Genomic DNA, 14,259 nt, shown 5'->3' with positions numbered 1-14,259 from the left:
AAAGAAATGCAAAAAAGCAAAATGGCTGTCTGAGGAGGCCTTACAAGTAGCTGTGAAAAGCAGAGAAGTGAAAGGAAAAGGAGAAAAGGAAAGATATACCCATTTGAATGCAGAGATCCGAAGAATAGCAAGGAGAGATAAGAAAGCCTTCCTTGATGATCAATGCAAAGAAATAGAGGAAAACAGTAGAATGGGAAAGACGAGATCTCTTCAAGAAAATTAGAGATATCAGGGGAACATTTCATGCAAAGATGGGCTCGATAAAGGACAGAAATGGTATGGACCTAACAGAAGCAGAAGATATTAAGAAGAGGTGGCAAGAATACACAGAAGAACTATACAAAAAGGATCTTCACAACCCAGATAATCATGATGATGTGATCACTCACCTAGTGTCAGACATCCTGGAATGAGAAGTCAAGTGGGCCTTAGGAAGCATCACTATGAACAAAGCTAGTGGAGGTGATGCGATTTCAGTTGAGCTATTTCAAATCCTGAAAGATGATGCTGTGAAAGTGCTGCACTCAATATGCCAGCAAATTTGGAAAACTCAGCAGTGGCCACAGGACTGGAAAAGGTCAGTTTTCATTCCAATCCCAAAGAAAGGCAATGCCAAAGAATGCTCAAACTACTGCACAATTGCACTCATCTCACACACTAGTCAAGTAATGCTCAGAATTCTCCAAGCCAGGCCTCAACAGTATGTGAACCGTGAACTTCCAGATGTTCAAGCTGGATTTAGAAAAGGCAGAGGAACCAGAAATAAAATTGCCAACATCCACTGGATCATTGGAAAAGCAAGAGAGTTCCAGAAAAACTTCTGCTTTATGGACTATGCCAAAGCCTTTGACTGTGTGGATCACAGCAAACTGTGGAAAATTCTTAAAGAGATATGCTTATTGGTCACTTGTAAAACTCCTTTGAAGATACATATATTCTGATTATCTACATTTTAGGTTATTTATGTTTCCATTTTTGAGTTATAGGAATTATTTATATATTCTAGTTACAAGATCCTTACCAAATACGTGTTAGTTTTTAGTTGTAAGTCATGTCCAACTCTTGCAACTGCATAGACTGTAACCCGCTAGGCTCCTTTCTCCATGGGATTTCCCAAGCAAGAATACTGGAATGGGTTGCCATTTCTTTCTCTAGGGGATCTTCCCAGCCCAGGAATTGAACCCACATCTCCTGCATTGGCAGGCAGTTTCTTTACCACTGAGCCACCAGGGAAACCTTATCAAATACATGACATGCAAAACTTTCTCCCATTCTGCAGATTGCCTTTTACTTTCCGGATGGTGTGTCCTTTGCAGCAGAGAAATTTTTTATTTTGATGATGTCCAGTTTATTTATGGGCTTCCCAGATAGCACTGTTGGTAAAGAAACCACCTGCCAATGCAGGAGTCATAAGAAATGAAAGAGACATAAGAAATGCAGGTTCGATCCCTGCATTGGGAAGATCCCCTGGAGGAAGGCATGGCAACCCTCTTCAGTATTCTTGCCTGCCCGATCCCATGGTCAGAGGAGCCTGGGTCCATAGGGTCGCACAGAGTCAGATACGACTGAAGTAAGTTAGCTGCAATTTATTTGTTGTTGCTTATGCTTCTGATGCCATATCTAGAAATTATTGCCTAATTCAAGGTAACAAAGATTTACTCCTGTGTTTTCTTCTGGAGGTTTATGATTTTGGCTTTTACATTTAGATCTATTTTGAATTAATTTTTGTACATGATGTGAGTTAAGGGACTCTATTATTCTTGAAAAAATGTCATACCCTGACTTCCATGAAACCACATCCTTCTCATTTTCTCCTGAATCTGCACACGGCCCTTTTCAGCATTTATTAATTTTTTAGGAAGATTTTCTTATATTTTTAAATGTTGAGGGTTTTTTTCCCTCAAAGTTTTGTCTTAGCTTATCTTCTCTTCTTCTTAAGTACTCTTTCCTGGGGAATATCAACAAGAGCAGACCATATGCTGATGATTCCCAAATATATATATATATATATATCTGTCACAGACTTCTGTGAAACCTAGACCGTCTTATCCAGTTTCTAATTCTATGTCTACTATTAGTTCTCTCAGGGACACAGACATTCAAAATCTTCAAACAAAACCACATTTTGGACATTCCCATTTCCCCAGTCTGGGGCCACTATTTAGCTGTGAAAGCTGAAAACTTAAGTGCCATCTTGACATTTCCTTCTCTTTTGCTCTCAAATCCAGCCATGACCAATCTCTCAGTGTTACCTCCTACATATTTCTAAATGTAATCCATTTTTTTCTGTCTCAACTTAAACCATCCTCATTTGTGACTTTTCATACTCTTCTAGATCTTAGTAGTATTCTAACAGATCCTAACTCTTTTATTCTAGACCACCTTAATATTCCTCTCCACTCTGCAGCCAGCATTTCCAAAATACAATCTTGACCCTGCCAATAAAATAGTTGCCACTATCAGTAAAAACTCCCAAACTCCAATTCCCAATGATTAAAAATAAAATCTTCTCCAGTGCTCTGTGGATTGGCCTTTCAGACTCCATCATCTTACCCTCCGTGCATAGACAATCTGGCTTTTCCCTCTTATCTTCAAAAATGCCATAGTCTTTCTCTTAACACCATGAACGTAGATGCAAGCCATTCTATCAGTCTGGAACTCCCATCCCTACTTTGTGCATTTAATGTCTTCCCACTCTACAGATTTTAGGTCAAATGGTATTCTCTGTTTTTTAATTGGGATATAATTACATACAACATTGTATAAATTTATGATGTATGGCAAAACCAATACAATATTTTAAAGTAATTAACCTCTAATTAAAATAAATAAATTTATATTAAAAAATTTAATGTGTACAGTGTGTTGATTTTATTTATTGCAATATGATTGCCATCATAGCTTTCACTAACTCCCCTATTACGTGACATAATTACCATTTCTTTTCTGTGGTGAGAAAATTTATGATCTAGCCCCGTAGGAATTTTGAATAGACACTTTCCCAAAGAAATACAAATGGTCAATAGTCTATAAAAAGATGCTCAACATTACTAATCACCAGGGAGGTACAAATCAAAGCCACATTGAAATGTCACTTCACCTCTGTCAGAAAGGCTATCATCAAGAAAACAAGCCCAGAACTTCTTTCATTCCAGTGGTTAAGAATCTGCCTTCCAATGCAGAAGGCACTGGGGACACAGGTTTGATCCCTGGCCAGGGAACTAAGATCCCACATGCTGCAGGGCAACAAGGTCTGCACCCCACAACAGAGAAATCCTGTGCACTGCAAGGAAAACCCAGTGCAGCCAAAAGAAAAGAAGACAAGCAATAACAAGTGTTGGTGAAGACATGGAGGAAAGGGAACCCTTCTGCACCATGGGTAGGGATGTAAATTGGTGCAGCCACTATGGAAAATGGAATGAAGGTTTCTCAAAAAAAAATGAAATATAACTGCAATATGGTCCAGCAATCTCACTGCAGGGTCTATATACAAAAGAAATGAAAACAGGATATCAAAAAGTTATCTTCATTCCTGTGTTTATTGTAGCATTGTTCACAATAGTCAATGGAAACAAACAAAATGTCTATAAATGGATGATGGATCAATATGTGAGATATACATATATATGTATATATGAATATTATTTTTCAGACATTAGAAAGGAAATCTTGACATCTGCAGCAAAATAGATGGATTTTGAGGGTATTATGCTTAGTGAGGTAAGCCAGAGTAATATTTTATGATCTCGTTTATATGTGAAATCCAAAAAAGAGACTGGGAGGGTGATTACCTGATTCCTAGGAGCTGAGGGGTAGGGAAACTGGAGTACAAATTTGCACCTAGAAGATAAATAAGTTCTGGAGATTTAATGTACAGCAAAGTGATTATGTCCTGTGTTACTCTGTAGTGACACTTTCTCTGATTCTCACCTGCTCCCACTTCAGGTCTTGTCCCCTTGTTTCATGATCCAACGAGCAAGCCTTTTGAATGCTTCTCTCAGTTTGTAGTTTTAAAGTGTGGCTAGAGGATTAGTCCCTGTGTGGAAACAAATACTGGATGGTTTTGATCACTGCCATATTGCCAGACGGGCTTCCCTGGTGGCTCAGATGGTAAAGAAGCTGCCTGCAAAGAAGGAGACATGGGTTTGATCCCTAGGTTGGGAAGATCCCCTGAAGGAGGGCATGGCAACCCACTTCAGTATTCTTGCCTGGAGAATTCCCATGGACAGGGAAACCTAGTGGGTTACAGTCCATGGGGTCGCAAAGAGTTTGACACGACTGAGCGACTCAGCACACACACATGCCAGAATTCAGCACTGTATACAGAAGGTGCTAACAAATGTTTTGTTTTGTTTTGTTTTCTAAATGAATTCAAAGAATGGATGCAAGTAAACGTAGTAGGAAAGAAGTGATAGGACCCCTATCGAGGTAGGGTGTAGATGACTAGATTATAAACTCCTTGTGGCAAGGAAAGCCCTCAAGCCTAAGTTACTAACTAGGTCATTTGCTACACAGAGCCTGGATTTCTGTTAAGTTGGAGATGAGTATAAATGAGAAAGAAAAAAGAACACAAATCCATGAAGCACAACATTGAATACTGAGGGATGGGATGGGGAGGGAGTTGGGAGGGGGGTTCAGGATGGGGGACACATGTACACCCATGGCTGATTTATGCCAATGTATGGGGAAAAACCTCTACAATATTGTAAAGTAATTAGCCTCCAATTAAATAAATTAATTAAAAAATTATTTTAAACAACTATGTGCCATCCCCCTGAAGTTATAAAGTTCACTTCTCTGAAATAAGCTGGTGGTGGTGGTTTAGTCACCAGGTTCTGTCTGACTCTTGTGACCTCATGGTCTGTAGCCTGCCAGGCTCCTCTGTCTATGGCATTTCCTAGGTAAGGATACTGGAGTGGGTTGCCATTTCCTTCTCCAGGGGATCTTCCTGACTCAGGGATTGAACCCACATCTCTTGCAATGCCGGTGATCTCCAGCACTGCAGGTGGGTTCTTTACTGCTGAACCACCAGGGAAGCCCACCTGAAATAAGGTGGTGCATTTCAAATGTTGAACCAGCTAACTCTCAGTGCCTAGCTCTGAAAATTTGTCCAGTATCTCACTTTGGAATTATATTTTCACATTTTGGTTGTTAGGAAGTAAGGGAGAAAAACAAATAGAAAACAGAAAAAAGAGTACTTTAATTTTTTTTTTTTTTTTTTTTTACTTTTTGGTTGTACTGCATGGCTTGTGGGATCTTTGTTCCCCAACCAAGGATTGAACCCACAACCCCTGGCAAAGAAAGCTCAGAGTCTTAACCGTTGGACTACCAGGGAAGTCCTGAGATAAGAATACTTGAAATTATGACAAAGCTTTTAAGTTTTATTAGGTCCCATTTGTTTATTTTTATTTCCATTACTCTAAGAGATGGGTCATAAAGGACCTTGCTGTGATTTATGTCAGAGAGTGTTCTGCCTATGTTTTCCTCTAAGAGGTTTATAGTTTCTGGTATTAGGTTTAGATTTTTAATCCATCTTGAGTTTATTTTTGTGTATGGTGTTAGAAAGTATTCTAATTCATTCTTTTACACATAGTTAACCAGTTTTCCCAGCACCAGTTGTTGAAGAGACTGTCTTTTCTCCACTGTGTATTTTTGCCTCCTTTGTCAAAGATGAGGTGTCCATAGGAATGTAGATTTATTTCCAGGCTTTCTATTTTGGTGCTCTGACAGTCTGGAGGGATGGGGTAGGGAGGGAAGATAGGTTCAGGAGAGAGGGCTGATTCATGTTGATAGATGGCCAAGCCATCACAATATTGTAAAGTAATTATCCTCCAATTAAAATAAATAAACTTTTAAAAGAAGAAAACTTGAAATCTCCACCTGATATAGTTCAGGCAAAAGAAAAAAGCGAGAGCCTGGCAAGGTGGTAATAGAGAAAGCCAGGGAGCCAAAAAGATAGTGTCCCACAAGAAAATATGCTTAGAACAGAGGGTGCAGGTAGAAGACTGGAGAGAAAAATCACACACAGGATAGGTAAGAAGAATATCTATAAATGTGAAGCGGATTTCACTGACCTGGGGAACACTTAATAGAGCGCTCCCAAAGGAAAGAATGGATTTCTTATTTTATGTCTGCCTCTAAGAATCTTTTCAATGCAAGTCCTAAAGGAATAAAAGAATGGCATACGTGAAAAGCATCTTGAGATTTTTCTGAAGAATATTGCCAAATAAATCTGAGATGCTATTAGAGTTCGCGCTGACACAGTTTACAAAACAGAGCAAGTGCCATAGGATTCAGCCACGTGAACACAAACAGCTTATTTGTAACCTGAGGATAACCACAGAATCCAGCCGCATCTCCCAACTGTCACCATCAGCTTTGCCAAGGTGGTTACAAATCACTCTGCAAGTGAATTGTAGCTTAAAGGTGAGATTAGCAGGATCAATTCATTCATAGGGCAGGTATAAGCCAAGTTCATGGACACATCCTCTTTGCTCACCCTTATATTTTACAGACTTTGTGTTGGATTTTTATTTTTTAAACCTATGGGAAGTTCTGTGCCTTTTATGGCAGAGTTTTCTGGGTTTAGGTTAAGCAGCAAATGTCAGATTAGAAGCAACAGCAGCTGGGAAGCCTTTGAACTTTCAGAGTGAAAAATTAAATAATGTGAACCCGTGCTTGAGTTACTCTTCTGATGAAGTGGGGTGAGAAGTCTCTGAGAGACACAGCTTGGGACTGGGCAGAAGGCAGGGACAACCACAGAGCCCCTAGGTCCTGGGGCCAGGGTCTAAGATGGCAGGAACTCTCGACCAGGAACTGGTAGGGGGCTCCAAGGCCTCACGGTGACCACTGTGCTGTGCAGTCGAGACTGGAGATCCAGGGTACTCAGGCATCTCACTGCCATTCCTGCAGCTCCCCCTCTGTGATCTCTTTCCATGCCTCCCACGCTCCCCAGCTGTAGCAACACAGCACAGCCCTCCTTCTCTGTGGATGTTCTTTCTCAAAGCCCAGAACCTTCCCCCACCCTCCTCCTTGCCAACCTGCCAACTTCTCACCCCCACCCCCACCCTGACAGTGTATTCCCCCATCCCTGTTCAGCTCAGGGATCAACTCTGCAGATTTTGCCTCTTCTCATCCTTTAAATCAAGCCTTTGGACTGGGAGGCCACTGTGTGTATTTATGGAGCTAGAAGAAGGCTGGTGAGTCAATTGCCAGGAGTTCCAGCCCATCTTTTTTAAAAAAACTTTTACTGGCGTATAGTTGGTTTACAATGTTGTTACTTTGTAACAAGTTTGCTGTTCAGCAAACTGAATCTGTTATACATATAAGTATATTCACTTTTTAAAGACTTTTTTTTTTCCATACAGATCATTTTAGAATACTGAGTAGTTACCCATACCCTACCTATACAGTAGGTCCTTATTAATTACATATTTTATATATAATAGTGTGTATGTCAATCCCAGTCTCCCGATTTATCGCCCTCCTTACCCCTAGTAACCATACGTTTATTTTCTACATCTATAATTCTATTTCTGCTTTGTAAATGAGTGTATTTTTTTTAGATTCCACTTAAGTGATATCATATAATATTTGTCTTTCTCTGTCTGACTTCATTCAGTGTGAGTCTCTAGGTCCATCCTTGATGCTGCAGATGGCATTATTTCATTCTTTTTGATGACTGAGTAATGTCCTATTGTATATATGGATCACATCTTCTTTATCTATTCCTCTGTTAATGGACATTATTTTAACATTCACATCTCTATTTGCTGCCACTGCTTCAGAGAATCGGAGAAGGCAATGGCACCCCACTCCAGTACTCTTGCCTGGAAAATCCCATGGATAGAGGAGCCTGGTAGGCTGCAGTCCATGGGGTCCCTAAGAGTCGGACACGACTGAGCGACTTGACTTTCACTTTTCACTTTCATGCATTGGAGAAGGAAATGGCAACCCACTCCAGTATTCTTGCCTAGAGAATCCCAGGGATGGGGGAGCCTGGTGAGCTGCCGTCTATGGGGTCGCACAGAGTTGGACATGACTGAAGCGACTTAGCAGCAGCAGCAGCAGCTTCAGAGAATATGGCACTTAAAACCAGGAGCTGGGAGGACAGGATTCTCCCCTAGATTGACAGTAACCTGGCTTTGGAAGCATCCCAAAGTCACTAAGCTTATCTCCTAGCCCTTTCAATGAGAAAATTCTCTAATTCCCAGTTGTTCCTCAGGAGCAAGATCTCTCTCCCCATCACATCTGGTGTTACCCTGTTACTGGGGAGGACTTGTCACATTATGGGGGTCTGCCCTGTGCTGGCCAGTCCACCAGCTGGTTAATTCACTGCCGTGTTACTCACTAGCCGTACTCGTTTTTTGTTTTTCTCCTTCTCTCCAGATCCTTTAGTTAATCGTTTGTAATTTTTGTGTATTTTTTGAGTTCCAACTATGTCCTAGACTTAATTTGGGGACATTAATGTGGCTCAGCGGTAAAGAACCTACCTTCCAATGCAGGAGACAGAGGTTCAATCCCTGGGGCAGGAAGATACCCTGGAGAAGGAAATAGCCACCAACTCCAGTATTCTTTTCCAGAGAAAATCCCATGGACAGAGGAGCCTGGGGGGCTACAGTCCATGGGGCTTCAGAAAGAGTCAGAGATGACTCTGGGACTAAACAACAACAACAATATATTTTAATGGGCAAGAGAATTATGTCTTCTGTCCTCACAGAACTTATAGTCCCATGGGAGAGAGGCAGATAATAAACAAGAAACATGTTAAAAATTATAAAATGCAAAAGTGCTACAGATGAAATTAGTATAGTAGAACTCTTTCCTCATTTCCATATGGTGCTCTGAAGCTCAAGCCGCAGATTTTGTAATTTAATGGAAATTGGCTTTGATTTTGAGACCCAGAGATTCCTGGTACTTTCAAACTACAGCAGCTGCATTTCCACAGCTATAACCTTTGAAAGGCTAAAGATCAGAAACTTATGAGAAGGCTTAGCAGGACTGTGGATATCTCCTTGGCTTTCTGAACATTCAAACCATGTGTAAGATACCATTTGGACATAGGTACAGGCCCATAATTCTCAGTCTTTCTCTCTCCTTTTTTTCTCTCTCTTCCCCCTTTTACTCTCTCCATCTCCCCCTCTTCCCCATCTCCCTCCCTTCTTCTCTTTCTCTGTAACATACTTCAAAATGCACTTTTTTGAATACTGTATCCCATTTATTTTGTCCTCATGCTGCTTATATTCAAGGTTTTCTATTTCTGGAACTTCTGAGATGTAAGTTACACGTTGGCACTTTAAGAGGCCCTGGTTAACCCCCAGTTAAGGAGAAGGTAGGAAGAAGCAGGAGAACAGCTGAAACCAATGAGTACTATCCACAGAATACCCAAGGCCAGTTTGGGTTTGCACGTTCTCTGCGTAGCTGGTTCCTGTGTTACTCTTCAGTTTTTTTCCCTGCCTATCATAAATTTTGGTGCAAACTCTAGCTTGGTCTTGTGTCTCTGGATCCTTCATGGCCAGCAGCAGTGGTGTGGGGGTAATAATCCTGCAAGCCAACAGCAAGACACATATTGAAGAACCTTGAGGGAGTGGTTCCTGGGCTGCACAAGAGGAGATCCCTAGGAAGAGATGCAGAAATCTTTGGAGCTTTGAAGGTGGGCAAATTTCTAGAAATTAGGAGGTATACCCTTGTTTTGTTGTCACAGGGCATTGAGGCTGGAGATTTTTAGTCTAGATATTATTTCCTTCTTCTTCCCCAAATTCCTCTACTGTATATTTGGAAAAGAGTTTGCTATCAACTCCCTCTCGAATTTCACTAAACATGAGTTCGTAATTTCCCTGAGGTCACGACGCAGACCTGGAAGGCAAACTTTCTTGCTTGAGGTGCTATGGGCTGGCTCTCACGCCTACAACTTTGGTAAATCCTTCCTAACAGTTAGAAGGGCGTTGGGAACGTGTGGACGGGTCCCATGGAATTGGGGCTACCATATGCTTTTCCAAATTCTCCCCCTGTGTTTTGCAATCACATCAAACTGCTGTTCATTTCAGGACTGAGGATGCAATGTTCTGGGAGGCAGTGTCCTCAGCTCCCCATGGATGAGTTGCCACAGATCACAAATAGCACAGCTGATGTTAATGGTTGTGTATCACCCTGTGGCTTCTCAAATAGCCTGCAAAGTTGGCAGGCGAGCTCTTGAGCACGCAGAGGTTCTGCGCTCCATTGTATTAAAACATTAACAGTATATACTTCGGTGGTTTCAGGCTGGTTCAAATATCTGAACACTTGAAAGTTTAGGGGTGTGGGAGGCCATGAAATATTGACATGTAGTTCTGCCGAGAGGATTGGGAACAAAAATAGAACCACAGAACATGTGTGCTCTCTAAAAGCATTGCCCGAGTGCCCATGAAATAACAAGTTGAACCTGGCCCTTTTCCAAGGTTTTGGTTAACTTTCTTTCACTGCTTATTTATTGATTTAATTCTGGTCCCACTTGTTATCAGTAGTGGTCATGGGTACCAACTGCTGAAGAAAGTTCATGAAAGAAAAACTCAAGTGAGAATTTTCTATACACATACATTTTTTTTTTTTCTTTCTGTGAATCAGGAGATTACCACTACTTGATTTTTCTGGAAAAATAAAACATTACAGTCTAGCTCTCAGAGGGTGTATTTTGTAGCTGTTGCTGTTGGATCAAGTATAAGAAAATTTGACTTTAGGAGTGTGTGATAATACAGAGGTCAGTTTGAATTTTATAATCTTTTTCTTAGGATCTAAATGGTTTGCTAAAGTTCCAAATGTTTGGCTAAATAATGGTGTTAATAGCAAGAGTGAAATGGAAATTCTTAACTTGTTTAAGATACTAAATTTTCCAAGCACTTTAGCTTCTTTTTCTTCTTTAAATATTTATTTGTTTGGCTTTAGTTGTGGTATGTGGGATCTAGTTCCCTGACCAGGAATCAAACCCAGGCCCCCTGCATTGGGAGTGCAGAGTCTTAGTCACTAGACCACCAGGGAAGTCCCTTTCAAGCACTTGAGATATCTTACATACATCATTTGCAAGCTGTTTCCTCAAACATCTTATTTGTCAATTGCTAAGCTTTGGAAAGGTATGCTAAGCTCCACTGTCTCTTTGCAGTGTCCTCTTTCTCTGCCTCCTCTTCCCCCCGCCCCCACTCAGAAGAATCACTACTCAAAACCCAGGGCTTCTCAGAAGCCAGTCTGAAAACCGTCTGCTGCTGCTGCTAAGTCGCTTCAATCGTGTCCGACTCTGTGCAACCCCATGGACGGCAGCCCACCAGGCTCCCCCATCCCTGGGATTCTCCAGGCAAGAATACTGGAGTGGGTCGCCAGTGCCCTCCCCAGAACACGGCTTCAGTTCAGTTCAGTTCAGTTCATTCACTCAGTCTTTGCGACCCCATCAATCGCAGCACGCCAGGCCTCCCTGTCCATCACCGTCTCCCGGAGTTCACTCAAACTCACATCCTTCGAGTCCGTGATGCCATCCAGCCATTTCATCCTGGGTCGTCCCCTTCTCCTCTTGCCCCCAATCTCTCCCAGCATCAGACTCTTTTCCAATGAGTCAACTCTTTGCATGAGGTGTCCAAAATACTGGAGCTTCAGCTTTAGCATCATTCCTTCCAAAGAAATCCCAGGGTTGATCTCCTTCAGAATGGACTGATTGGATCTCCTTGCAGTCCAAGGGATTCTCAAGAGTCTTCTCCAACACCACAGTTCAAACGCATCAATTCTTCGGTGCTCAGCCTTCTTCACAGTCCAACTCTCACATCCATACATGACCACTGGAAAAACCAGAGCCTTAACTAGACGGACCTTAGTCGGCAAAGTAATGTCTCTGCTTTTGAATATGCTATCTAGGTTGGTCATAACTTTTCTTCCAAGGAGTAAGCGTCTTTTAATTTCATGGCTGCAGTCACCATCTGCAGTGATTTTGGAGCCCCCCAAAATAAAGTCTGACACTGTTTCTACTGTTTCCCCATCTATTTCCCATGAAGTGATGGGACCAGATGCCATGATCTTCGTTTTCTGAATGTTGAGCTTTAAGCCAACTTTTTCACTCTCCTGTTTCACTTTCATCAAGAGACTTTTTAGTTCCTCTTCACTTTCTGCCATAAGGTTGGTGTCATCTGCATATCTAAGGTTATTGATATTTCTCCCGGCAATCTTGATTCCAGCTTGTGTTTCTTCCAGTCCAGCGTTTCTCATGATGTACTCTGCATATAAGTTAAATAAGCAGGGTGACAATATACAGTCTTGACGTATTCCTTTTCCTATTTGGAATCAGTCTGTTGTTCTGAGATATATTGCAGTTTGCACTTAAAATGTAATTCATGTTACAACCTATTGATCTTTTAACCAGAAAACACTAAAGACTGTTCAGTCTAATCTTTTCTGGTTGTTAGATTGCAAACTCTCAGAGGGCAGTTGTTTATTGTTGTTGTTGTTTAGTTGCTAAGTTGTGTCCAACTCTTTGCAACCCCATGGACTGTTCTCTGCCAGGCTTCTCTGTCCATGGAATTTCCAGGCAAGATTACTGGAGTGAGTTGCTATTTCCTTCTGCAGGGAGTCTTAAGTTTCCTGCATTGGCAGGAAGGTTCTTTGCCACTGAGCCACAAGGGAAGTCCTTCAGAGGGCAGGGGTCATGGTAATCCCACTCCCCACCCTGTCACCTATACCTCACACACACTGGTGGTAGGTCCTGATAATAATGGTATGACTAGCAGCAGTGACAATAACAACTAAGACTTACAGAATGTTTCATGCATCGTAGGCACTCTGTAAATACTTGATACACTTGGGACATTCAGTTCTCTACAGCCAGTGAAGACAATGTTATGATTATTTCTATTTACAAGTGAGAACCTCCACGTACCATCAGGCTGAGTGACTGGAATGAAAGTCAGTAAAGGGCAGAGCAGGACTCAAGACCAGGCAGCCTGGCTGCTGGACTGGGGCCCTTGACCGTCACAAGAGACAGCGCCTTGGAGCATCACGATAAAGTGGCACACCTTATGAGAAAATGTGATTTGATCTCAGCCTTTTCCTGACTGCTCCCCTATTTGCATGACATTTTTTATGCCTTGCCTGGAACTTCTGCATATTTTACCTTGTAATCAAGTTTCCCAATAGCCAGGTTCTAAATCACTACAAACCTTGCCATTTTCCCAAGACTCAGGCTTTGCATCACTCAGAAGTCAGACCCAGTTTTTACTTAAATGATTTGGATGTGGTTGATGCTAGCAGCTGGGAGATGAAGGTTTTATAGACTACGCTGTGGAAAACATCACTTGCAACTCTTCAGCCTGGTTATTCTCTATTTAAGAAAAAAATAGTGATCAGCTTTGATGGGCAATTGGTACAGCTACTCATTTGTTGTTCGGTCACTATGTCCAACTCTTTGCAACCCCATGGACTGCAGCATGCCAAGTCTCCTTGTCTCTCCCCATCTCCTGGAGTTTGCCCAACTTACTCATGGTCCTCTTTACTTAATTTTATAACTTTGCACTCTCAAGCTACTATGGCTGAAGTTTTATGAAAACATATAACAATATTTTACTTGGAAATCCTAAAAAAAGCAGAACGCAAGATTGCTCCTCTGTCACTGTGAGCCTTCACTTTCTGCTTCTTCCCCCAGTAATCATGGAAAAGTGTTTGAACAGCTCAGAAAAGTAGGTGGCAGGGTCACCAATTTACTCACACTGATCTTTCTCATCAAGTGTCTACCTGGTTGCATAGAGAAGAAAACAAAACACACAAAGTAGCTTAGCCCAGTCTGATATAAAGCCAAGTGAGACAAAAATAATTTTATCTGTTTCTTTTCAAAAAATTTCTATTGGAGTAGAGTAGAATTACAGTGTTGCATTAGTTTCAGATATACGGCAAAGTGATTCAATTATACATATGCATATATCCATTATTTTTTATATTCTTTTCCTATATAAGTTATTATAGAATATTGAGCACAGTTCCCTGTGCTATACAGTAGGTCCTTAATATCTGTTTTATATATAGTAGTGTGTTATATGTTAATCCCAGTCTCCTGACTTATCCCTCCCCTCTCTTTCTCCTTTGGGAAACATGAGTTTGTTTTCTATGTCTGTGAGTTTGTTTTCTATTTTGTAAATAAGTTAGTCTGTACCATCATTGTAGATTCCACATGTAAGTGATATCATACATTTGACTTTCTCTGTCTGACTTACTTCACTGAATGTGATATTCTCCAGGTCCATCTGTGTTGCAGCA

Source organism: Ovis aries, chromosome 13 (assembly GCF_016772045.2).
Source record: "Ovis aries strain OAR_USU_Benz2616 breed Rambouillet chromosome 13, ARS-UI_Ramb_v3.0, whole genome shotgun sequence".
Lineage (NCBI taxonomy): Eukaryota > Metazoa > Chordata > Mammalia > Artiodactyla > Bovidae > Ovis > Ovis aries.
This window is presented reverse-complemented; position numbering follows the sequence as displayed.